At 33.6% G+C, this 27,646-nt stretch overlaps 1 pseudogene; it reads right to left on the reverse strand.

Annotated features, from left to right (window-relative positions):
* Positions 1-21,590: 21,590 nt before the first annotated feature.
* On the reverse strand, positions 21,591-22,190 carry LOC145574647 (pyridoxal 5'-phosphate synthase-like subunit PDX1.2 pseudogene; annotated as a pseudogene).
* Between the last annotated feature and the right edge of the window lie 5,456 nt (positions 22,191-27,646).

A 27,646-nucleotide genomic window follows, 5' to 3' on the forward strand; every position in this document is an offset into this window, starting at 1 on the left:
AGTAACATTCCTACATTAGTAATATATTTTAAACATAAGAATAGTTTAGAACATGATGAAAATAGTTTAGAACATGCTGAAAATAGCAAAAATTTATAATTACAGGCATCTGGTAACAACAAGAGTTGTAGGACTTGATAAAAATAACCATATATCAATAAACAATAAAAAAAATTGATGCCAACCACTCAAGGGCTCACATAAACTCCATAGAGATATATAGCCATTACTAATAAAAACATGAAACCGAACATACAATGAAATGTCTCAGTAATTGATTCAAAAGCAATATAACGTACAATTCTACGACAAAATCGTATCAATTTAGATGGACGAAGTCACAAAGGAAAGCATCATCAATATTTTTCATGGCTTTGAATAGCAACTACATTTCAGGCATCAATTATACAAGTATAAACACGTACGAAATATTTGATACGGTAATAAGTTCAATTACCCTACGATATTACAAAATGCCTCCGTATTTTCCATGGACTCTCCTCGATACACCTACATGTCCAATATCGGATGTACACATTTTTCTATAGATTTATCACATACACATCTATCATCCCTCCAAAAATAAAATACAGCTAAACATACAGAGCTTTGAAAGCTTTAACAGCACAAGACTCCCCCCTCACCCAAAAGTCAAGATTTTCCAACCCCATCCAAACATGGAGTAGATAGCAGGGTAATGCCAAAGAGTGCGGAGGTAATAGGGCCCAAAAACACATTCCTAACCGCCACCCCACCTCATGTGGAAGGTCATCTACAAATGGAAACTTTGGAGATTCAAGATTTTAATTTGCTTAGGCACCTTTACTATAAATAAAATCTATCCCTTTCTCCCATGATATAAATTAATAGAGTTTTGAAAATATAAGAGAGAACTCAGAATTAATTCTGGATCAAGGGAGTAATAATCTTCTTCGCATTTCCGTAATACAAGAATCTCACATTGTTTAGATATTATGTGGTATGCAAAATGAGGAAAGGATAAGCAAAAGGGAACAATGGGACTGAGATGTTATGCTTTTGCTAACCAAGCTTATGGACGGTTTCAATAATTCTAACTCCATTATTCCATCTCAAATAAGTCCAACAGAAAAAGAAGTGATGAATAAGAGAGGTTAAGGATCATACTAGTAGCAAAATAGTGGCTCAATACGTCGCCTATCCAAAGCTGAAACCAACTTGACCACTTAACATCCCGAATCTAAGGCAAACCACATAACATTAACGTAAGTTCCTCTTCCACGTTGGTACATTTTTAATTAATAAATCCAATGCACTGTTTCATTTTGTTAAATTCAACCCATATTATCTCACGACTCAAAAGTTATTCAAGCGTATGACTATCTCTCAATAGAACTAGCCTTTTAGCTGATTAATTTCCAAATTCCTCCATTGAAACAAAACTACAAACCTTCAAAAATCCAGCACCAAAATCCAGAAACAAAACAAAGCTCATTCAAGATCGTCAACTACAGAGAAAAACTACACTCATAATTCATCAATTACTCTGTATTTCATTGCATTTTCTTCAAGAATTATCAACAATATTGCAGGCCTTCAGAAGAAGCTAAGAGTGTTGATGTTTACACAGCCAAAGGTCTCCTTAGTACCGGATATCGAACAAAAATCGAACGAAAAATCGAACAAAAATCGATCGAAAAATCGAACAAAAATCGAACGAAATAATGAACAAAAATCGATCGAAAAATCGAACAAAAATCGATCGAAAATCATTCGCAAAAATCACACAAAATAATTCGCAAAAATCGAACAAAATAATTCGCAAAGATTCGAACCCTAAATTTGCTAAACTCGAACTCAAAATAATCAAACTCCATATGAAAAATCCAACTCAAAAATCGCACAAAATAATACGCAAAAATCGACTCCTAAAAATCGCAAAAATAGAACCCTAAATCCGAACCCTAAAAATTGCAAAAATCACCAATTAAAACTGCAAATTCACTTGAACATCATGCTAATTTCATGAAAATTTGAACAAAATCGAAAAGAAAAACATACCTGAAGCGAAAATCCTTCAAATTGCAACTTCTATCAGATTTTTGGGGGTTTTAGGAGAGAGAAAATGAGAAAATCGGGATGAAGAGAGAGAAAGTTAGAGGAGAGAGAAAAGGTTGGGAGGTAGGTAAGGGATTGAAAAAGTTGGACACGTGTTTGAATCTTAACCGTCTAAAACAACTTGATCCTACGGTTGAGATGGATTCTTATATATCTAGGGTTCTTATATATCTAGGGGTTCTTACCGGATCCCTCCCCTATATATATATATATATATATTAAATAATAAAAATTTATATATATATATATATAATAAAAATTAAAAGTAATCTAAAAATTGATAAAATATTAAAAGAATGTCGTTTCTGCAAAAATCACATGCTTCCTTTTAAAAATAATAGAGAAATAAACAATCTCACTTTTGCTTCATCTTCACATAACAATGTCACCTTTAACTCCTATCTTATTCTAAAAATCTTTTTGATCAACTTTTTATATATATATATATAATAATTCTCTCTCCACCCACCTCTTCACCCCCTTCCATGGTTACTAACATAAACACTACCATAAAGACCCATAGCCGCTTGAGATGCAACCCTAGCCCCACACACTACTGCCAGACTGGCCTAAACACCTACGTACCCTAGCCTCACCACCCACCACAAACCCCCACAACCACCACAAAACCCCCCAACCCCAGCCACATCAGAAAAACGTCTAACCACCTTATCAACAACTCAACCCCTACCCTAATCCTTATTATAAAACTCCCTAAAAACCCCATAAATCCAACATGCAACCTCAAAAACCCCACCCTACCCCTGAAAATCCCCAACCCTAAAAACCTCCTAATCAACCAAAACCACCACTACCCCATCAACTCACAAATCTCCGACAACCACCTTCCTTGCCTGAGATTGTGAACCACCACACTTTATAACTCCAACCATCTTCACTACTTTTGTTATTGTTATTCCCCAGAAAATAAGAGTGAAGTTGCAAAAATAATGGCGTTGTCCCTCAAGCTGTAGAAGTGGTTCTCTATTAGCGTACTCAAATAGCACACTAAGAGGACTTGGCTTGACCCTAATGAGAACAACGCCATTTAATTTACATGGCTATGGCCCTGTTAACTTCACCTTAGTTTTGCAAACTGAATTTTATTTTACTAAATTTAAATTATTACTGAACTTAAAGTATTTTTGATGAACTGAAATAATTTTCTCTCCCTCTCTCATTGTTTTTTTTTTTTTTTTTTTTTTTTTCAGTGTTTTTAGTTTGGGATTTGTGATGTTATTTTTGTTAGGGTTTGAGGTGATGAACGATTTGAGGATTTTAGTGTTTTTCTAGGTTTTTTTTTTTTTTTTTTTTTGTGATTATTTGTTTAATTGTTATTTATATTGTATATTTTTATGAGTTTTTCTTAGAGTAAATTCAAAATGGTTTAATTTTTATATTGAAATATTAAAGAAGGTGGGGTCGGGCTAAGATTACTGCGAAGAGGAATTAGGGATGTTGGAGAAGAGGAAGGTGGGGAAAAGGGTGGCTAAGGTATCTGGGGATAGTCATGGGTTTTTTTTTTAATCAAAAAAATTAAATCGAACTTCTTCAAAATAAATTACGACCAATTAAAAGGCAACATGTGACAAGAAACTTAGGAAACTGGCAAGTTATCATCCGGTCAAGGGGTGTTATTAGAAGAAGATAAGGGTCAAATGTGAGATTGTTTTGGAATAAATTAAAGGTAAAATTGTTTTGGAGCGAAGACGGAGAAAATGTGAGGTTAATTATTCTCATTTAAAAAAAAAAAAAAAAAAAAAAACCCACACGTAAGAATGTCAGCTTTTTTTTTTTTTTTTTAATACCTCTTGTTTTTTGTTTTTTTTTTTTTTTAAATAACCTCCATTTCATATTAGGTGCGACATTTGATTATTTTATATCTCATAAATAAATTCCCTAAAGTTGAAAATAACATGAACATGAGGTAATATAAATATTGCACCACTTTCCTTTTAAGAAAGTTTCACATATATTGCACCGTGTTTATTTTAGGAAAACAACTAGTTCTTGTTTATACTACATATACCAATATCAATCAATACTATATAGTATATACTAAAGTATTAATCAAAATTATCCCAAAAGTACATGTGTCGCATCCACAACAAGTATTTTACCGCCTAACATATTTTCTTTTTAATTTTTCCTTAAAATATAAAATAAAAATTGATTAAACAAAAAGTACTTACAACCTAAATAGTCCTAAAAAATAAAACACTAACTACAATTGTAAATAATATTAATAACAACTTTTTTTTTATAAATAAATAAGGAAATTGAGATAACTAATTAAAAATATTAAAATTAAAGAACAAGTAGAGTCATAATAAATTAGTGATTTATACCCTTAAAATTTCTAAATTAATTCAACTAATTAAAAGTTATTGTTACAAATAGAAAATAACCAAACTTAATTTTTTTAAATATATATTAAGATTAGAAAATATTCTATATTCCTTACCTTGAATCTTCATTTGTTAATCTATCAAATAAGTTGTTCATTTTCTACTAAAAAAAGGGATTCTAATTCAATTTTAAATTCATTATTTTTCAGCAAACTACAAAAACAGAGACACTCTATAATAATGTGTCTTATATAAAATATTTTGATAACTTAAATAGATGTTTAAATGTATCCAAGACTGTAAACAAATACAAACTTGGAGTAATTTATAATTTTTTTTACAAGTATATCTGAGGGTTGTTCGATCAAAGAACTAGTATACTCATATATTCTTCTTAAGACTTAAGTCTCGTTCACTTAACCTTATTTTGCTAAACAGAAATTATTTTTACTGAACTTAAATTATTTTCACATAACTAAAATAAACTTTATTGAACTAAAATTAGTTTTGTTGAACTGAAATTATTTTACTGAATCTTTATTATATTTTTTCTTCACATTTAGTGATTTTTACTGAGTTGAAATTATTTTTACAGAACTAAACTTATTTTTACTAAAATAAAATTATTTTTATTGAAGTGAAATTATTTTTAGTTGATATTAAAATTTTTAAGGTGAAGTGAACTTGCTTTAATTCTTTAATTTATATTTACAAAATGTCATGGAAATTTTGTATATTTTCCTTAAATTAGTTCTTTAATTGAATATAAAATATTAAATGCGAAAGCGTCATCTTCAAAAAAGGGAAAAGACTGCTAAAATTCGGCAAAATTGTGATCGCCTCTAACGGTTGCTGAAAATAGGGAAAACGATCGTTGAAAATTATTGCGACCGTCGACGGTCGTAACGTGGTGGTCGCTATTTACTTGGTCGCAAAAAAAAAATTTACAACCGATTGACCGTCGCAATTTTTGTACGACCATATGGTAAACGGTCGCAAATATTAATAATTCCAACTGGTTTAGTCAGCGGTTGCAAATTTGGAAATTAACGACCTTCATAAGCGGTTGCTAAAACATTAAAAAAAATAAAATAAAAAGAAGAAGAAGAAGAAGAAGAAGAAGAAGAAGAAGAAGAAGAAGAAGAAGAAGAAGAAGAAGAAGAAGAAGAAGAAGAAGAAGAAGAAGAAGAAGAAGAAGAAGAAGAAGAAGAAGAAAACGCACCCTTTACTTTTCACTTTCAAAGCCAGCGCAGCCCCACCACCTTTACCTAACACCACTGCCCACCCTAAAACACCACCAGCCACCACAAAAAATCTAGCCTGCCCCATATATCTCACCCGGCCCAGCCACCACGGATCCTCCTCTCTTCACCGCGAAAAAACCCAATCAGCCACCACAAAAGCCACCAATGAACAAAACTAACAAAAATCAATAAAAATCAAGCCACAAAATTACCCTACAATTATCCAAAAATAAAAACCAAACATTATCCAAAAATCAAACCTAAAAATTAATGAAAAACAAAATAAAACCCAAAAAATAACGAAAAATAAAATCAACCCAAAAACCACAATAATCAAACCATAAACAAATCACAATTATCAAACCAAAATCAACCAAACAATTGAAATAAAATTTATTAAAAATCAAGATTCAAAACGAAAAATCAAACATACGCAATTAACAAAAATCAAACAAAAAAAAACGACCAAAAATTCAACCCAATAATTATACCCCCCCTCCCCAAAAAAAAAAAAAAAAAAAAAAAAACCCACAACAATTAAACCCACAAATTCGAACAAATAATTCGACCAAAAAACCCAACAAAACACAAAATAAAACTCTCACAAATCGAAAACAAACATAAAATAAACCTACATAAGTTAAATCGAACCTAAGTAAAACCCACATTAAAAAAATAAAGAATTTAACTCGCCTAAATTCGACCAAAAATTCAAACAAAGAACGAAACAAAGCCATAGAAATCGAAAATAATCAACACACAAAATTTTCTAAAAAATCAACATACCTTTCTCATTATTTTTTCCTCTAATGGTTCATATGGGAGAATTCAACCACGAAAACTCCATATCTGGAGTTTTTATGGTCGAATTTGACCATAAACACCATAATTAGTTTGTTGCTCATTGAATAAGGGAAAATTCATTTATTGCTTAGTGAAGAACGCAAGCAAAGAAGATAATTAGGGTGTGGATGACAGCCAAGCTAGCTCTAGTGAAAAAGAGAACAGAGGGAGGAGCAGAAGAGAATAAAGGGAGTAGAAGAGAAGAGAGAGAATTGAAAAGAAAGAGGAGAGAGAGAAAATGAAGATCAAGCGGTGTGCAACTTAGAAGAAATTAGGGTTTAGCCTGGCCGCCCTTTTTATACCCTTTTTTTTAAAAAAAATAAAATTAAAACGTTTGCGACTGCTAATAGCAGTCGCAAAATTGCATCCGAATCTTAAACGGTCACAATTTGTGTAACTTGCAACCAGGTTTTTTTATTTTTATTTTTAATTATTTTATAAAGCTATTTTATTTTTAAAAAATGATAAAGGTATGTTCTCTTCGGCTTAATTGTTTATTTCAATTCAATGAATCGGAACAGAAACTTAATAGTTATTAACATGGAATGAGATAAACGAGCTTGGGCCACACCTGTCACAACCGTCCACTTCATACGACCAAGAGGTTCCACCTTAAAATCATATGCTAATGAGGGGAGTAGCCCCTTAGCCTTATAAAGTGAACACAACTTTCTTATTTCTTTAGTGTGGGATACACATACACAATTGTATGTGTAGCCTTTACCGACAAGAACAATTGTATGTGTAGCCTTTACCGACAACACACCACTCACATGTGGGTTTTCTCATATCTCAACAGAATATATGCCTCCTTGTCTAATGTGTTGGTCCCCTTCTTTTTGCCAACGCATTTTTGTTTTCATTTGGATTCTATTTAATTCTTACTCACCATTATATCACATGTTATTTTGGAGTGATTTGATTCATTAGATAGGATAATTAAAGGTTTATAAACATCTCCCAAGTTATGATATGCCGTTGATCCACCTCATTCCATCATTTGATCCTTCTCTCCTAGCTAGCAATGTCATTAGATCAGTCCTTTGGTTATAGTCTTTAATTATCCCAATCAATTTCTAAATATGAAATTCTTGAAGACTTCCACAGGTCAATAATAAAGAATTTTACCTCCCCATGTGAACTAAACAATAATCAACTTAATTAATCCAACACAATTGTTGACCTCGACTAGTTTTGATGATGACAAGCAAACTCGATCTGATAAAAGTGTATTAAGTGTGCAGGTTATTTAGGCAGGTTCTTATTAAGAACAAAGTTCCGGGGTTGGAACTAAGAGAAGTCCTTAATCTACATATGGCATACACAACAATTTGAAGTGAAGAAGGCAAAGAAGGTTTTATTCTTGGATGTTCTATTTGGCAAGATAGAGTTATCAAAGGTCCAATTGGAATATCATAAAAGCAACGAGTATTACATGAAGACTAAAGAGTATGAGTTATTATTTTTCGGCTTTATGTAAGTGTTTGATATTTTATGATTGGTTGGAAGACTTGGAATACAAGGAATACGAGAGTTAATTGGAATTAAAAGTGAAACGATCGATAAGTTTTATAAAATTGGTTTTTATCTTATTTTTGGTTTTTTGTTAAAATTATAAAAAGATATTTCTTTGATATTTTTTTAAAAAATAAATATCTTCTGTAAAAATATTTTAACTGATTCCTTAAATTACTCTCCAAGGAAAAGATTTATTCAAACCTCATCCCACGTTCTATATTGAATGACTTTCCTGACTTCTCTACATTGCTTGAGTTAGTTCCTAAAGTTTAGACACCACCTCAAGTAGTGGAGAATGTGGGGAAGGTGGTTGAGTTGATGAAACAGTATAAAAAAGGAGTTGAGTTTCAGTTTTAAGGCATCCTTACAATCGTACAACATTTGAGTAAAAATTATATTTGTCAGTGAGAGTATTCCTATGTTCCAACTATTGTAAGATATCTAAACACGTAGAGTTCAAATTACTGAGTTGTAATTTGGGAAAGGGTTGAGTGATCCTTGTAAAGACTTAGAGTTAAGTCTTGAGTGTAGGCTTCGGAGTAGAAGCTAGAGTGAGCATTTGGGGTTGGCTTAGGTTCTGATTGGAACTTAAGTTTTGTCGAGTTCCTTAACGGAGTAGTTTCCCTATTTAGTGAAGTTGCGCTCGAAAATCTCAAGTGGTCGTGGTTTTCTCCTTGTTGGGCACAAGGAATTTCCACGTAAAAATCTCTTTGCATCTCTTTATTTCGTTCTACGTTTTTAATTTCCGCAAATTTTGGGAACACTAGTTCCTACACAATTCACCCCCCTCTTGTGTGTTCCATCTAAGTTAACAAATGGTATCAGAGCCAAGTTACTCAAAGAAAGCAGGCGACCCTGTTGAGTTGTGTGATCCAAACAAAATGAACACACACGAGAAACTTGAAGATGGTTACTCTATTCAGAGACCTCCAATGTTCAACGGCAAATTCTTTTCCTATTGGATGAACCGCATGGAAATCTTCATTAAAGAAGAAAACTATCAAGTGTGGCGAGTTATTGAAGTGGGCGACTTTGAGGTAACAACTACCAATGACAAAAACGAGGTAATCCCTAAACCAATGTCCGAGTATGATAAAGATGATTTTGATAAAATGGAGGTTAATACTAGAGATGTAAAATTGCTCCACTGTGGACTTGGACCTCATGAACATAATAGAGTCGTGGGGTGCAAGAACGCAAAGAAAATTTAGGATTTGTTACAAGTCACACACGAAGGAACAAACGAAGTTAAGCGTTTTAAAATAGATCTTTTGATGTCTAAATATGAACGATTTGAAATGAATCCAAAAGAATCTATTCAAGAAATGTTTACTCGTTTTACTAACATAACTAATGAGTTAGTCTCTCTTGGAAGAACTATACCAATTGATGAACAGGTACGAAAGATCTTAAGGAGCCTTCCACAAGATGAGAGATGGAGAGCCAAGGTTACTGCGTTGCAAGAAACAAAGGATTTCACAAAATTCAATATTGAGCAACTGGCCGGATCTATCATGACTCATGAGCTGCACCTTGTAGCAAGTAACACGAAGAGTTCCAAAAACCGTGGACTTGTGCTTAGGGTTGAGGAACAAGAAGATTCAGAACCTGATGAAGAAGAAGTTGCCATGATGGTTAGAAAGTTTAGGAGATTCTATAAAAATCTTAAAACCGTAAACCAAAAGGGTAAAAATCCAAGCAAGAGAATATCCAATTTAAACCTTATTCCGAATGCTTCAAGTGTGGAAGTTCGGAACACCTCATTCGTGAGTGTCCTCCGTGGGAAACTGATCAAGGAAAAGCCAAAGAAAAGGAGCAGACAAAAGAAAGATACAAACCAACCTTTGGAAAACCTGACTATTGCAAGGCAATTATTGCAGCTTGGGGTAGTGACTCAGAATCAGAAAATGATGAGGAGCCACAAAATGAAGAGATGGCCAATCTGTGTCTAATGGCCAAAATCAAAGAAAAGAAAGATGTTCCATCAAATGAGGTATTTTCCAAAACCCTTCGTGTTTTATCAAAAGAAAAATTAATTGAATTGCTGTTGGAAACATTGGATGATTTTAAAAAGCTTAGCATAGTAAAGGAACAAAGTGATAAAGCTCTCAAAATTAGTAAAGACCACACCACCTATCTGAATAGTACTAGATCAGACGTTCAAAGTAGGTTCTTTGATCTTTTAGATCAGAACACTGTGCTAAAAGAGTCTTTTGAACGTACTAAGCATGAGAATATTACTCTTAAGGTAGAAATTGCTCAATATAAATTGTTTAATGTTAGTCTAGATTCTGCTAGTTATATTGAGACACATATGCGTATTTTCAATGTTGATTTTAAGAAACTGAATAATGATCTTGTTACTGTTAAGGAACAAAAGGAAAAACTTGAAAAAGAACTTGCTTTAGCTAATTCTAGCAAGAAGGAAGTTCCTAAGATTACTCCTAAATATATCCTTGATGCCCAAGTTCGAAAAAAGAAGGATTAGGTTTTTCCAAGCAGAACCCTAAGAAGAATAAATATGTAGATTTACTTAGTTACAAGCTTTACTCCTTTTGTGGTAATACAGGACATTTGAAAGAAGCTTGTTCCAAAAGGAATAAGAAAATACTCAAAAATTAAAATAATTTTAAATTGATGTGGGTTAAGAAAACTAGTGGTGATGAAAAGGAACTCGAGGAAACCCGAGTTCCTAAAACTAACAATTAGTTTTCTTACAGGTTGTAGTGAGGGGGAACAACACTTGGTACCTCGACAGTGGGTGTTCCAAACACATGACAGGAGACAAATCTAAATTTCTCTCACTGGAGACCTATAATGGAGGAACGGTGACTTTTGGAGACAATAAGAAAGGCGAGATAATCGCAATTAGAAAAGTAGGAAAGTCAAGTTCCCATGCAATTGACAATGTATTTTTAGTCGAGGGCCTCAAGCACAACTTATTAAGCATCTCACAATTTTGTGATAAAGGCAACTCTGTAAGTTTCACTTCTAACTCTTGTAGAATTTTTAACAATGACAGTGAGGAGGTTATCTTGGAAGGAATTCGTAAAGAGAACACATACATTGTGGATCTCAACACAGTTCCTGGGAACAACCTAACTTGTCTCAATGTCATTAGGATGACTCACTTTTATGGCATAGACGCCTTGGACATGCTAGTATTCCTCTCATCGACAAGCTTGGGACACAAGAGCTTGTTACGGGGCTTCCCTCAATAAAGTTTCTAAGTGAAAAGTTTGCAATGCATGTGTGAAAGGGAAACAAGTAAGATCGTCATTTAAAAGTAAGAAAATGGTAAGTTCCACTAAACCTTTGGAACTCATTCACATGGACTTATGTGGTCCAATGAGGGTATAGAGTACAAGTGGTAAAAGATATGTTCTGGTAATAGTTGATGACTTTTCTCATTTTACATGGGTAATATTTCTTTCTAGCAAAGATGAGACTTTTGATGAATTTACTGCTTTTGCTAAAAGAATTCAAAAGACAAGTGGTTATCAACTAATAAGTATGCGTTTTGACCATGGCACTGAGTTTGAAAACTCAAGATTTGATGAGTTTTGCAGGGAACACGGAATGGATCATAATTTCTCGGCTCCAAGAGCTCCATAGCAAAATGGAGTCGTAGAAAGGAAAAATAGATCCTTGGAAGATATGGCTAGAACCATGCTTATTGCTAGCAATCTTCCTAGGAACTTTTGGGCCGAGGAAGTAAATACTGCATGTTATATCATCAATAGAGTCATGATCCGACCAATAACTAACAGGACACCCTATGAGTTATTCAAGGGTAGAAAACCAAATATATCTCATTTCAGATCTTTTGGTTGCAAGTGTTTGCGTGCACAACAATGGTAAGAGAAACATAGGGAAATTTGATGAAAGGAGTGATGAAGTTGTATTCTTTGGCTATGCAAGGAATAACAAAGCTTACAGAGTCTATAATAAAAGGACAATGTGTGTTGAGGAGTCTGTACATATTATTTTTGATTAAACTGACTATTTATCTAGTGTACAGGACATGATCTTGAACATGAACAAGGAGACTTCGAAATTGGTATGATCCGTTCCACTGACTAGGATGAAGAAGAAGTCCCTTTACCAATAAAGCAGCAGGTCAAAATTGTAGCAGAACCGCAACATGAGCTAGAAAAAACACCTGTTCCAGAAGACAATGGAACACATGATGAAGATTTAGAACAGGTTGTGGATGAAGTAGCAACAAAAGCTGCAGAAACAAATGTTGAAGGATCCAATCGAGTAACTTTGCAAAATTTCCAACCTAAACCTTGGAAACACCAAAGATCACATCCAATTGATAAAATCATAAGTGACCTTGGCAAAGGAACCCAAACAAGATCCCAACTCCAAAATTTATGTGCCTTTTATGCCTACTTATCTACTATAGAACAAAAAAAATAATACCGAAGCCTTAGGTGATGCAAATTGGATCAACGCCATGCAAGAAGAGCTAAATGAATTTGAAAGGAACAAGGTATGGCACCTTGAACCTATATCGAAGAACCATAAGGTCATTGGACTAAAGTGGGTATTTCGAAACAAATTAGATGAGCATGGAAACATTACAAGAAATAAGGCTCGATGGTTGTCAAAGGCTACAACCAACAAGAAGGTATTGATTTTGAGGAGACTTTTGCTTCCGTTGCTAGATTAGAAGCTATTCGAATTTTAATTGCTTTTGCTGCTTTCATGGGTTTTAAATTATATCAAATAGACGTTAAATGTGCTTTTTAAAATGTCTATCTTCAAGAAAAAGTTTATGTGGAACAACCCCCGGGTTTTGAAAATCCAAACTTTCCTAATCATGTCTTTAAGCTTGACAAAGCTCTTTACGGGCTAAAGCAAGCACCTAGGGCATGGTACAAAAGACTTTCAAAGTTTCTTTTACAAAATGATTTTAAAGGAGGAAATGTTGATAAAACTTTATTTTTGAAATCAAAAGGAACTCATCTTTTAGTTGTACAAATTTATGTAGATTACATTATATTTGGTGCAACTAACCAGTCTTTGTGTAAATATTTTGCTGAGGCAATGAGTGGTGAATTTGAAATGAGTATGATGGGGGAACTAAATTTTTTCCTCGGACTACAAATCAAGCAAACTGACAGAGGAATAATGATTCACCAACAAAAGTACATCAAGGAGTTATTAAAGAAGTATGAGCTCAACAATTCAAAGACAAATCGCACTCCAATGGGAACAACTACACGTCTAGATGAAGATCCCAAAGGAAAAAGTGTAAATCAAACCAAGTACCGTGGGATGATTGGCTCATTATTATATCTAATGGCAAGTAGACCAGATATTTCTTTTAGTGTGGGTCTATGTGCTAGGTTCCAATCAAATCCCAAAGAATCTCATATGACTGCTGTAAAAAGGATTCTGAGGTACCAAAATGGAACAGACAATCTATGTCTATTCTATCCTAAGAGTGATACGTTCAACTTAAGAGGATATGCATATGCAGACTATGCTGGAGACTTGGTAAACCGCAAGAGTACATCAGGTATGGTTCAATTTCTTGGTACATGTTTGGTTTCTTGGGGTTCCAAGAAACAAAATATTGTTGCTTTATCCACTGCAAAAGCAGAATATGTAGTTGCGGCCTCTTGCTACTCCCAAATACTTTGGATAAAACAACAGTTAAGAGATTTTGGTATTATTCTAGAATGTGTTCCTATTTATTGTGATAATACTAGTGCCATTTGCATCTCTAAAGATCCGGTACATCATTCTAGAGTAAAGCATATTCAAATTCGTCATCACTTTTTAAAGGACAATGTTGAAAAAGGTTTAATTAAATTAGATTTCTGCCCAACTAATAATCAAATTGCAGATATTTTGACTAAACCTTTAAGTAGGGAGAAGCATGAAAAGATGAGATTGGAACTTGGTATGATAAAAATTCACTGAATTGCACGCAAATCTCCTAATCAGGTACGACTCAAATAACTAGTATGTGTCATGAAAAATCCAGCATAAAATTATTGTGCAAAAGCATATTTAGAGTTGTATCCGGTAAATAATCATCACACAGGATGAGTACTTGTTAATTGCTATGTGTGCAAATTGATCGTATAAATTAGAAAAATAAGCATGTTGACTTGTTAAACTTCCTGTTGTGTTATGTAGCATGTATCTTTCATTTTTTTTTTCACTCATATTTTATCTTCTAGTTTTTAATTTTTTATTTTTCTCTATTATTTACAAAAAGATTTATTTATCCCCCTAAACATTCTCTTCCATAAACATAGCCAAAGACCTCTTCTAAAACTTATCTTTTATTTTATTTTTTTGTGTTCCATCTTTTAATCTTATTAAAATTTCAAAAAAAAAAAAAAAAAAAAAAATCGAAGAGTTAGAAATTTTGTCAGACTATATTATGAGTCTAAGGCATTCTTATGACCTTATTCCACTCAAATTCCTTTACATATTACCTCAGCCACATAACCTTTCTTCTTCCCCAACACCTTTTACCCCTTTCTTTTTATCTCTCCTCTGTAAAAACACACCAACACCCTTCAATGGCAAAAACAAGTAACAACACCCCACTCCCTCAGCAATCAAAGAAAAGACCCCATACCTCTTCACCATATACGGACTCATCGACTCCGATGGATGCATCTCCGTACTCCCCTACACAAACCACCAATCCCGTATCAAAACCTGCAAATACATCGGAAAATACAAAACCTCAATCGATCGAACCTAGTTTTTCCCCAAATTCCACTAACCGCACAACCAAGAGACGAAAGATAGATGGTGGTCCGTCTAAGGGGGAAGCTAAGGAGCATTTAAAAGCACTCACACTCGAAGCCAATCGTCTTACTCGAGGTTTTGCTTTAAACTTGGAATGGTGTCAATCTAGTAAGTTTTCGAAATTACTTGATATACTAGAGTTTCAAGGTTGGGTTCAATTATTAAATGTTCATGCAAAGAAACCCTTAATTCCGGGTGCCGTCAATGAATTTGTGCTTAATTTTGGTTGTGTGAATGGTGTTTGTACAAGTTAGGTGAATGGTACTTCTCTGTCTTTCGATGCACAATATCTAGCAAAATTGTTTAGTGTTCCTAATGTTGGTTGTTGTGACTATTTTAAGCACAAACATACTGTGCAAATTGGTGATATTACTCATGAACAAATAGTGAAGTATGTTGGGGGTAGTACTTGTGATTCTACTATGACAGTGGTGTCTCAAAATAATTTCTCATCACCTTCGGTGAAATTATTTTTTAGCATTGTTAGAAAGGGAGTAATTCCTGGACCACAAAAGAGATATGAGGCGGGTTTGTTAGATTGTGCTCTAATTTATTATTTAGGCAATAATTTGCACATTAATTTTCCATCGATTATGATCCAAAATCTTCATCATTGTATTCCTAAGTATACTGTTGGTTATGGTCCTTTGCTCACCACTTTGTTTGAAAGCTTCGGTGTGGATTTGAGTGTGTTTGATTCACTTGGTATGCAAGCTAAGACCATTCTTCAATATAACTCTTTAACTGCTCTTGGCTTAACTGTGGTGGATGGAAAAACTTGTTTTATTCCACCTGAGATTGGACAAAAGAAAAAAGAGGGAGAAAGGGAAAGTGAGAAAAAAAAAGAGTTCATCCAAAACAAAAAGGCAGAAGCAAGTTATTGTTAAACCCAAACAAACTAGTGTGATAAGGAGAAGGAGCATGAGGGTGGCTAGCATACCTAAACTTTTAAAACCTCCCACCTTTGTTGAGGTAAGTGATGAGGGCAGTGAGAAAAGTGAGGCTAGTGACGAAAGTGAAGAGAGTGAGGACAGTGAGAGTGACCCAGAAAAACTTGAGCCTATGGTGGAGCAGGATAAACCAAAATAGGGGATTTTAAATTTTCTTGTCATTCCACATGTTCCTACAAGGAACACACATACTTTTGGAACTACTGGTAGCAGCTCGGGTTTTGGTGTTCCAACCTCTTTTGGAACATCTGGGTTTGGTACAATGAGTAACACAAGACCTTTTGGTGGTGATCCTAAGTTACACATTGTGGTTGACATGCTGAAGCAGGTGATGTCTAAACAAGATCAAATTGACAACAAGATCATGTCATTTCAAGCTACTGCAGGTTCTTTGAAAGGGTCAGTACACCGTCTTCAACGTGTAACCAAAGCTCATAGAAAGTTAGTTACTCGCCTGGAGGAGGTTGCTTTTGAAGATGTTACTAAAATTGATGACTAGTCTGCTACATTTTCTACTCTTTAATCTTTTTCTTTCTTAGATTACAACTGGAACACTATCTTAATTTTGCTTTATTTGGGTCTGTAGTACTGGCTATGCAATTTTTTGATAATATGTGCTACATGGAACTTTCGCTTATTGATAATAAGTACTTTTGATTAGCTTATGTGTGATTGCCTTGGAAAGTTTTGTATGGTTGTGAGTTGACTTGATACATAGCTCTATTTATACCCTTTGTTTATATATATATATATAAACTCGACAAGGGGTGCTATGTGTGGATTATTGTGCTATTACTATTGTTTTTGTTGATGCCAAAAGGGGGAAAGTAATGCAAACAGTGAATATAAGTCATTCGAGTTCCTACAAAGTCTCATACCATGTTTATTCCAAAGCAGTCATCAGGTAGTACTTACTACTTTACATTATTATATAAACTAGTTACTAATAATATTAATTAAATTATTAGACGCTTGTATTTGCTTTTCTTCATGATAATTTTGTCTCTTTATTTAAATAAGTTTGCAAGGTTTGTCATCACCAAAAAGGGGGAATATTGTTGACCTCGATTAGTTTTGGTGATGACAAGCAAACTCAATTTGATAAAAGTGTATTAAGTGTGCAGGTTATTTAGGCAGGTTCTTATTAAGAACAAAGTTTCGGGGTTGAAACTAAGAGAAGTCCTTAATCTACATATGACTAAAAAGTATGAGTTATTATTTTTAGGCTTTATGTAAGTGTTTGATATTTTATGATTGGTTGGAACACAAGGAATACGAAAGTTAATTGGAATTAAAAGTGAAACGATCGATAAGTTTTATAAAATTGGTTTTTATCTTATTTTTTATTTTTTGTTAAAATTATAAAAAGATATTTCTTTGATATTTAAAAAAAAATAAAATATCTTATGTAAAAAGATTTTAACTAATACCTTAAATTACTCTTCAAGGAAAAGATTTATTCAAACCTTATCCCACGTTCTATATTGAATGACTTTCCTGACTTCTCTACATTGCTTGAGTTAGTTCCTAAAGTTTAGGAGCACCACCTCAAGTAGTGGATAATGTGGGGAAGGTGGTTGGGTTGATGAAACAGTATAAAAAAGGAGTTGAGTTTCAGTTTTAATGCATCCTGACAATCGTACAACATTTGAGTAAAAATTATATTTGTCAGTGAGAGTATTCCTATGTTCCAACTACTGTAAGATATCTAAATACGTAGAGTTCAAATTACTGAGTTGTAATTTGGGAAAGGGTTGAGTGATCCTTGTAAAGACTTAGAGTTAAGTCTTGAGTGTAGGCTTCGGAGTAGAAGCTAGAGTGAGCATTTGGGGTTGGCTTAGGTTCCAATTGGAACTTAAGTTTTGTCGAGTTCCTTATAGGTTGTAACGGAGTAGTTGCCCTATTTAGTGAAGTCGTGTTCGAAAATCCCAAGTGGTCGTGGTTTTCTCCTTGTTAGGCACAAGGGGTTTCCACGTAAAAATCTCTTTGCATCTCTTTATTTCGTTCTATGTTTTTAATTTCCGCAAATTTTGGGAACACTAGTTCCTACAGAATTCACCCCCCTCTTATGTGTTGCATCTAAGTTAACAACAATAATTAACAAATATGAAATTAGGAATTAAAAAATGTAGATTTGTTTGTGACAATTACTTAAAGCAAGACAGAAACGAAGAGTAGGTAATGTATTGCGGATCGGATCAACATATATTTATCTATATTTATTCGTTAATCATTACATTTTTAAATCAATCGATTTAATTTTCATTACAGAGGTAGGTGATTAATGACTCATATATGATCCTGACCTCTAATTAGTAACGTGTTTTAAAAATCAGAGAGAAGGGGCACGTCACAAATTTCAAACATACAATACTCTTGTTAATCTTGAAGTTTTTTGTAGCTTTTGTTTTTCGAAACCAAAATCATGTCTATCTTTAGTTCAAACACATTACTTCACATTGTTACACCATCCATTACCACTAAGTTTAACCTAAATGACACAAATAATAAGCTGCCTTTTTCAAAATCAAACAAAAGTGGTAGTAATTTTTGCAGCTTAGAAAATCCTCCAATAATTCTTCTCTAGCTGTGACTGTGAATTGCATCAAGGAAGAAGGAAAAGTTGGGTGTGTTCATGAGCATCATCAAAAGCACAATTTAGTTGTGGAAAACATTCCTCCTCCTACACAACTCCCTTTTTATGATGTGGAAAGAGATGATTTCCCTCGTGATTTTCACTTTGGTGCCTCCACTTCCGCCCTTCAGGTTTTTTCTCGTTTTCTTTAAGTTCGAGTCTTCTAAAAATATTTCATCTGTCTGGGATTAGTTTATGTTATTATTTTCAAATCAATGTTACTAATAAAAAAAATTTAATGCAACGATTGAAATTGAGCTAATGCAATTGCGACATGGTCAATATATGTTTTGTTCATGTAATACAACAAACGTACTTATAATTAAAGTAATACTTTTAATCTACAGTATTATCGTACGTCAATCAATATTGTTTTTCTGAAAGTTTTATGAATTGATATGATGTTTGAACTTGAATTTGATATGTATGCATAATTTTATAGATTGAAGGACAAGGGAATGAAGGTAGAAGAGGAAAAGGTACATGGGACTCCATGATTGAAGCCAACAAAGGGAGAAAAGCTGTTGATTCCTACAACCTTTATAAGGTAAGGGTCGTAGTTACAAGGACATATATTGTACATGTAAAAGTCATATCAGTAACACATTAGGAGTGTTAACGAGCTGAACTTGGTCGTCAACTGCTCGAAACTTGGCTCCACTCGAGCTCAGTTTCGGCTCCAGTTCTTAACGAGCAAAGCTTGGGCCATCATTGGCTCATATCGAATACTCTTGAGCAAGCACAAGGGTTTTTTTTTTTTTTTTTTTTTTTTTTTTTTGTTTTACGTAATAACTTAATTATTAGCATAAATTTTTATTCATTTTAAGGCTTAGGGACTAAAATTTTTCTTCAGAACTCTAGTATTCTTTCTAAGTGTTGGAGATTTTGTTGACGATTATTTTTTGTTTATAAAAAAAAAATACATAAAATAAATAAAATAAAAAAATAAAAATAAAAATAAATAAATTAAAAAAAAAAAAAGGAAAAAAGTAGTACCACATTGAAAAATAGGAGCAAGTGATTGAATTTGAGACTTATAAAATAAACCTTTGAATTTCTTTGACATTTATGACTCTCTGCACCATTTGGGCCTTAGTCTAATGGACTAAAAATACTGTAGTCCAGTGTCCAGTTGTAGAATCATAAAAAGTGAACTTTAATTTATCTAAATTTTGTTGGGCTTGACAAGCCTTGATTGAGCTTTCAGTGAAACCGAAGCAGCCTAATGAACTTGAGCCTTTAGGAGCTTCGAGCTTAAGCCGATACTTAAGAAGTATCGGTCTTAGGCTTGATGAGCTTCGAGCTTGTAGGCTCCCTAATGTATGTAATGTAATTAATTGCATTATTAGTCAAGCTAATCCAGTGTTTAAATAATACCAAAAAAGGATGCTATATATTATTTGCAATTAATATTTTCTTTCCTTTTTTCTCTATTTTCATCACATGAATTCCTATTTTACTCACTCTATTTTACACTTACAAATAAATGTTGTCTAGGAGTTCATGGACCCTTCAAAGTTGTAAAAATGTAAAACAAAGGTAGTATATATAATTCATAATAGGATATGGACTATCTTTGCCAAAATTGTCTAAAATGGTTAAGAAACAATTTTTTGACATTATTTAGATCTAGCTTTCTTCAATAATGTTTTCTTAAACAATGATTAACGCGAAGTATAATATGAAGTACCATGTCTACAATTGATATACATTTACTCCATCCATTACAAATTACTCGCAACAATTAATAAAAATAGTCGGTACACATTACTTGAAACAAATTTTCTTTTTCATTTTTGGTAAGTTTTTTGTGTAAATTGATCAAATTAACCTTAATTTTTTTAAACACCCTAATTAAACTACAGATTTAACTTATTAACTTAAACCCAAACATTTCCACCAAAATCATTCGTCCTCCGTCTAAATTCATCATCCTAAGTTCCCAACCACCTTTATCGTTAAATTTCATCATCTTCTCTCCTCTAACCCCATTCTCATAATTTTCCAGATCTATGGGTTCGTTGGGTTCATGGGTTCGCTGGTTCATGGGTTAGGATTCTGGGTTTGTGGGTTTTTGGTTATGGGTTTGTGGGTTTGAATCTGGGTTTGTGGGTGGTGGGTATTAGGTTATGGGTTTGTGGGTTTGAATCTAGGTTTGTGGGTTGTGATTTGTAGTGTTTGGGGTTTCGTGGGTGGTGGTTTGCGAGTTCGAATCTGGTGGTGGTGGCTAGTGGGTTCGAATCTATCTTGTGGTGAATTGTGGTTCGAATCTTGTGGTGGTGGTGGATTATGGTTCGAATCTTGTGGTGGTGGGTCAAATCTATCTTGTGGTTGGTTCGAATCTTGTGATGGTGGTGGGTTCGCGCTGCTGGGGTGGTGGTGCTGGTTGGTTTCTTGCTGCTAGGTGGTGGTGATAGGTGGTGGTAATAGGTGATGGTAGTTTGTGAATTCTTGGTCCTGGGTTGACGGTTCTTGTGGTGTGAATTTTGATTTTTTTTTTTTTTTTGTTGGATTAATGTTCAAACATATGCCCTTATTTTTCATTAATTATGTTTAACATCTTTTGACTTGGGAACCGCAAAAGTCTCCTTTGTTACTAGTAACTCGTAACCGGAGGGAGTATAATTTTGGATTGCAAATTACACTACTGATTCAAATTATTCATAATCTTTTAAACACGAAACAAAATTATGTTTAGTGAAATAAAATTACAATTATGATAGTTAAATTACTTTTATTTACCATAAATTATTTTTATTAATCATAGATGTTTTTTTATTGATGTAAATTTATTTTACGAAATTTGTATTTGCTGAATTTTGATTTTTTCTTTTTTGGTGTTTTGATCCCAGGATCATGTGAATTCGGGAAAGAAGCTCTAATCACTTGAGCTATCCCTCCCTCTCGATTTTTGATATTTATTATAGATGTCATATCACTCTTTTTGTCAATGCATGTATTCGTACATTCAAGGGAAAAAAAAAGTATTGATATTTATTGAACTTAAGCTAACTTTTACTTTTTAACTAGACATATAAGGAGTAAAGCATGATTGTGGGTACTAAAATTTGCCAAAAGTTGCAAATAAGGGACTGACTTTTCACATGCTGCAAAATGGGTACTCAACTTTGGTAGAGTTCTTACCGGAGGGAATATTCCGATGAGTTTACCTCTATTCGAATGTCAGAGCAATGATGATTTTGCCTTGGTTAAAGAGAATTGATGCAAAACTTATTATTTGCCTAACATTTCTTATAGTTTGCGCAATATTTCCAGACCCAGATTCCCTTGAGTACGAATCATTGCCGAACCTTCTCGAATTCTCCTCAAAGCTTCACCCAAATCTCTCGACCCACAAACAAATGGGACCCCAAAATTGTGTTTGTTGATGAAATGATCTTCATCTGCAATCGATAAAAGCTCGTTTTCATCGATGTAATCGGATGCAATTGATTCAAGAATCTAGGCTTCGACAAAATGCCCGACCCGAGATTTAGCGATGACGGGAATCGAAACGGTGCGTTTAATCTCTTTGATGATTGATGAGTCTACCATTCTTCCGATACCCTTTTGATCTCCGACGACAGAAATGCAGCAACCGCCTGCACTTTCAGCGATTTTAGCTTGTCGAGGATCGGAGACTTCGACGATTGCGCCGCTGCGTAGCATCTGGGTTAACCCGGATGTGATCGAAAAAAGGAATTGGGTTTTTGTTGGTGTCAGTGGTGACAATGGTTCCGTCGTAAAACACTACAACGCCGTTGTCCGCCATTGATGAGCTCTAATAAGTGTTTGATGAAATGCCTGTTAGAAAAAAAAAAACAGAGATTGCTGATAGTTGATGTGTTGATGTTGATGGGGTATAAGGGATTTTTCGAGATTTAATAAAAAAATAAGGGAATTGAATATAGAGGAAGACTGATTTGAAGTGCTTATTTTGCTACTTAATTGTACTATGACAATTATTGAAATCAAACTAAGACACTTCAAGTAAACAAAAAAAGGAATTTTTTTTTTATTGTAATTAAAGCTCTCTATTACCGGCTACAACATGTTAAACAGGTAGAGTACATAGTTTAGTACTCTAACTGCAACAACTGATACTTGAGTCCCTTATTTGCAACTTTTGGCAAAGTTTAGTACCCACATTCATGCTTAACTCGAAATATAAGTATGCATGGCTTCTTGTCTACATATGTATTGCATGCTCAATACCAATACATGAGGTGATATTTTGGGCATGCACATGTTAGTAAAATGTAGTAATTTGTTACAAATAATAATGTATGCCCATTATATATACCTTGTAACTATCTCTTTAATATGACTATCTTATATAAGTGTCTTTGTAACTTCATTTGTAACCTCTATATGCCTTTAGTTCACATTGTAACTCTTCATTGTCCATTTAGGTTACATTGTTCATATCATGTATATATATAGATGGCTCATGAAAAGGATGAATAAAAATAACACAATTACCTATCTACATCTCTCTCTAATATTCTCTCTTTCCCCTTATTTTATAACACGTTATCAGCATCGTGTTCTACCCAATTGCATTAGGTCTTGATGTCTGATTAATTGATACTAAATAGATACTAAATAGTACATACCTTTAAATCATAACTAGTTTTGTGGCCGTGCGATGCCCGGGTTGTTTATTGAATTTTAAGATAAATTTTTAATCTATATTTCAAATTTTAAAACATATCATTGATACAAAATTAGTTAGAAATTGATGTGTTTTTGTGATGATTTAAACTATATAGTAGGCATGTAATGACTAATAATAATAACATTGGTGAAAAACATTTCTTGACCCGTAACCTGAAATAATGACCCTGTCCGAAATGACTCGTGACCCGACCCGATTGACAGGTCTACACACATTAATAAAATTATATTAGATTGTAAAGTATATTGTTTTAATTGATTAGAATATATTATAAATAATGGATGTGGTGCATTTTGAGCTAATTCCTTCGCTCCAAAAAAAATACTATGATACAAAAAATAAATTTATATGATAATTTATGAGTGTTATAATTTTTTTTGATAAAATTATAATTTAATTTATACATATGAAATACTGGTACTTTATCGAAAATAAAACTCTAAATTAACAATTTTATCCTAAAATTCTATCTAAATTTGATTGAAAATAGAATTTTAAATTAACTTTTTTATCCTACAAATTGAATTCTATATAACTCTATCCTACGTGGCGCGACACTTGGCGAAAAGTTAGAACGCCAAATGTCGCTACCTCGTCGCCTGGCTAAAAGTTTAGCTTTATATATTAGTTATATGATACTACGTTATCGTCAATCGATATGTAAGTATCTTATGATGTTAATATTTTGAGTTGAATAATTATGTTTGACTTGTGTGCACTAATATTTTTAAAGTTATTCATCTTATATTCTTGATATTTTAATACTGCTTTTGGATTTTAGTATTAAACATACATTCACTATTTAATTCGTTTGCCAGCTTATTGAAACATTAGTAGTTATGTTAATTAAGAATTGTATGTGGGCTCCTTTTTACATGTTCACTTAACATTACCCCTTCTCACTTGCGTTTAGCAGAAATACTAATTTTGTGCTATACTTCCGCTGTTCTTTTTTACTTGACCTGTTTCTTTTATCACGCTTGCCAATGCAAAGCTTTAACGATCAATAACTTTAATTCTTCATAAGTAAAAATTATAAAAGTTGTATATTACGATAATACTTATTGAGACGAATTAAAAAAAATATCATATGAATATAGTTTTCGTTACATATCATTCACAAAAGACGGCCAAAGGAAAGGTGGTGAATGTGTAAAAGTCAAAGCGGGTCAAGTAAAAAAAAAACGGAGGAAGTATATATTTATGTGTGTCTTTTGTTTTATGATCAATTATTCATTGTGATTTGTCTATATTTTAAGATTTTGTTACATATGATTCATGAATATATTATTCTCATACATACTTTTGCCTAGATATATACTCTATCCAATATTGATTTATGAAATTATAAGTTTTGCCATAATTGTGATAATCCGATATTTCTGTACAACTTTTATATGTTTTTATTATTTCATGTTTTTTATTATCCTTATTTTATTTGTATACACTTTTATTATCAACCATTATGTTTTGATATGTATATGTTTGATATTTTATGAGATATTATTTTGAACAATATTTTGTGTAGTGAAAAATGTCGAACTTTGCCAAGCTTGAATTTGTAACCCTTGATATTACCGGAAACAATTATTTATCATGGGTGTTAGATGCTGAAATACACTTAGATGCTAAAGGGCTTGGTGAAACAATCAAAGAGGCTAATGAGGCAACACCTCAAGATAAGGTTAAGGCCATGATATTCCTTCGCCATCACCTCCATGAATGACCCACAAATCCTTTGGAGTAATCTAAAGGAAAGGTATGGCCACCAAAAAACAGTGATACTCCCTAGAGCTCGTTATGAATGGTTGAATATGAGATTGCAATATTTTAAATCTGTTAGTGAATATAACTCGGCTATGTTTAAAATAACTTCTCAATTGAAATTATGTGGATAAAATATTACTGATGTAGAAATGTTTGAAAAGACATACTCCACTTTCCATGCTAATAATATTGTTCTACAGACACAATATAGAGAAAAAGGTTTTCAAAAATATTCTGAATTAATATCTTGTCTTCTTGTGTCTGAGCAAAATAACGAGCTGTTAATGAAAAATCATGAATCACGTCCTACTGGCTCTACTCTATTCCCTGAAGCGAATGTGACAACCCATAACGGGAAAGAAACTAAAAACAAAGACCATTCAAGCAGTAGTGATCGAGGTAGAGGTCGCGGTCGCGGTCGTGGCCAATGGCATGGTCGCGGTCGTGGGTGTGGTTTTAGTGGATATGGTAGGGGTCATGGAGGTTATTTCACAAACTCACATTCTCACCAGAAGTGGGAACATGGAGATAATAAAGAGAAAAGTGAGATCAATATATGTTACCGTTGTGGAGGAAAAGACCATTGGTCTCGGGTTTGTAGAACACTAAAGCATCTTGTTGAACTTTACCAAGAATCATTGAAGAAAGGAAAGAAAGTTGAGGCAAACCTTGTTCTTGAAGATGGTGAGGTCATTTTGATTTTGGCAATGCAAATCAATTCGATGTTGCTGATTTCCTTACTTCCCCGGAAGGGAATAATTTTGATTTTGGCAGTACAACTCATCTAGAAGTTGCTAATTTCATCACTGCCCCAGAAGGGAATAATTAAAATTATATTGTTTTGTGTCAGTTTTAAGTATTAGACTTATGTTTGCTTATTCTAGTGATTTACTTAAGTTAGTTTCTATTGTTGTAATAAGGATTTTTGCTTTATGAATTTATGAACTATTTGAGTGTTTTTATTGATTCATTTATTTATCATATTTATTTTTATGCTTAATATTTTGACATGTATTTTATTTCATGAAGAACATGGATACTACTCAATTACAATTTGCTATGAATGGTGAAGAATTATGTAGACAGTGGAACTACTCATATAATACTTAAAAAAAAAATATTTCTCTCATTGGATGATGAAAATGATTAATGTGAGTACCATATCGGGTAATATAAAATCATTGAGGGCTCCAGAAGAGCCAATATAAAATTGCCTTGGGGAACTGAAATTAAAATAATTGATGCTTTATACTCCCCATTGTCTCAAAGAAATTTATTAAGTTTTAAGGATATTCGCAACAATGGTTATCATATTGAGACAATCAATGAAGAAAATAACGAATTTCTTCAAATCACGAATATAACTCAAGGCACAAAACATGTTTTGGAGAAACTCCCTACATTCTCCAGTGGTATGTACTACACAAAAATCAATACTATTGAAACTCATGCTATAGTAAACCAGAAGTTTACTGATGATTTTGTTCTTTGGCATGACCGGTTAGGCCATCCTGGTTTAATAATGATGCAAATAATAATTACAAATTCATGTGGACATTCTTTGAACAACCATCAGATTCTTCATAATAATTTTTTATGTGCTGCTTGCTCAGAAGGCAAGTTGATAATTCGTCCATCACCAGCTAAAATTAATTTTGAATCGATTAGTTTTATGGAACGGATACAAGGAGACGTTTGTGGGACCATACATCTTCCATGTGGACCATTTAGATATTTTATGGTTTTAATTGATGCATCAACTAGATGGTCACATGTGTCCTTATTATCAACTCGTAACCTGGCGTTTGCGAGATTACTTGCCCAATTGATTAAGTTATGGACACATTTTCTAGATACTTCTATTAAGACTATCCGGCTTGATAATGTTGGGTTTGAGAGTGTGGAGAACTATTTCAAGAAGGCTAAGGGGGTGCATAACTTAGGAGATTAAGCTATGGGCTATTGCTTGGTGTAAAGCAATGGTGGGTGTCAAAGGGCTGACTTCAAATGGGAATATCTGAAGATCTAGAAGTGATATTGAGATGATTCAAGTTGGAGGTGATATCTCGTCTCAAGAGCTTTCCAACGCCTGGTCATAAGCTCGATTTGGTTAAGAATCGAGGGAGTTATGGCCATTTTACGAAGACCTGTCTGAGCAGTGCGGGAGTTCGACCGAACTTCTGAAAGGTTCGGTCGAACCTGTTGTAGATTTTCATTTGGAAAAGCTACTGACTCGAAGTTTGAACGAACCTCTGGAGGTTTGACCGAACCCCCCTTGGTTCGGTCGAATATGGGGTAGGTTCGGTCGAACCTCGTGTATGCCCTGTTTTCTACGGTTTTGCGACTTAAGCGACGTGGCTTATTTAAGACCGTAGGATTGTTTTATTTGGCCTAGCACTATATATATTCATGTATTGTCATTGTAGAGAATAATGAGATGAAGGGAATGATGTAGAGATAGAGAGAGCCTCATGTAAACCCAAACACTTAGGGTTTGAGTGTTTGAGAGGGTGAGCTTGGGGTGGGAGCTTTAATGGTGATTGAAGCTTGTAATCTACATTGTCTTTCATCAAATTGTTACTCCATAGTGGAGGATTGGTGGGTTTTTCTCCCGGTTCTCGGGTTTCCCACGGTAAATTCTCCTTGTCTCGTTTATTACTTGTTTTTCCGTCTTCATGGTCGTTAATTGTTGTTAATCGCAAACTTAGCTAGCACGTTCGTAATCCGCTTCAGATAATGTTGGTGAATTTACATCTTAAGCTTTCAATGACTATTACATGTCC

The sequence above is a fragment of the Chenopodium album genome, chromosome 2, assembly GCF_948465745.1.
Source record: "Chenopodium album chromosome 2, dcCheAlbu1.1, whole genome shotgun sequence".
NCBI lineage: Eukaryota > Viridiplantae > Streptophyta > Magnoliopsida > Caryophyllales > Amaranthaceae > Chenopodium > Chenopodium album.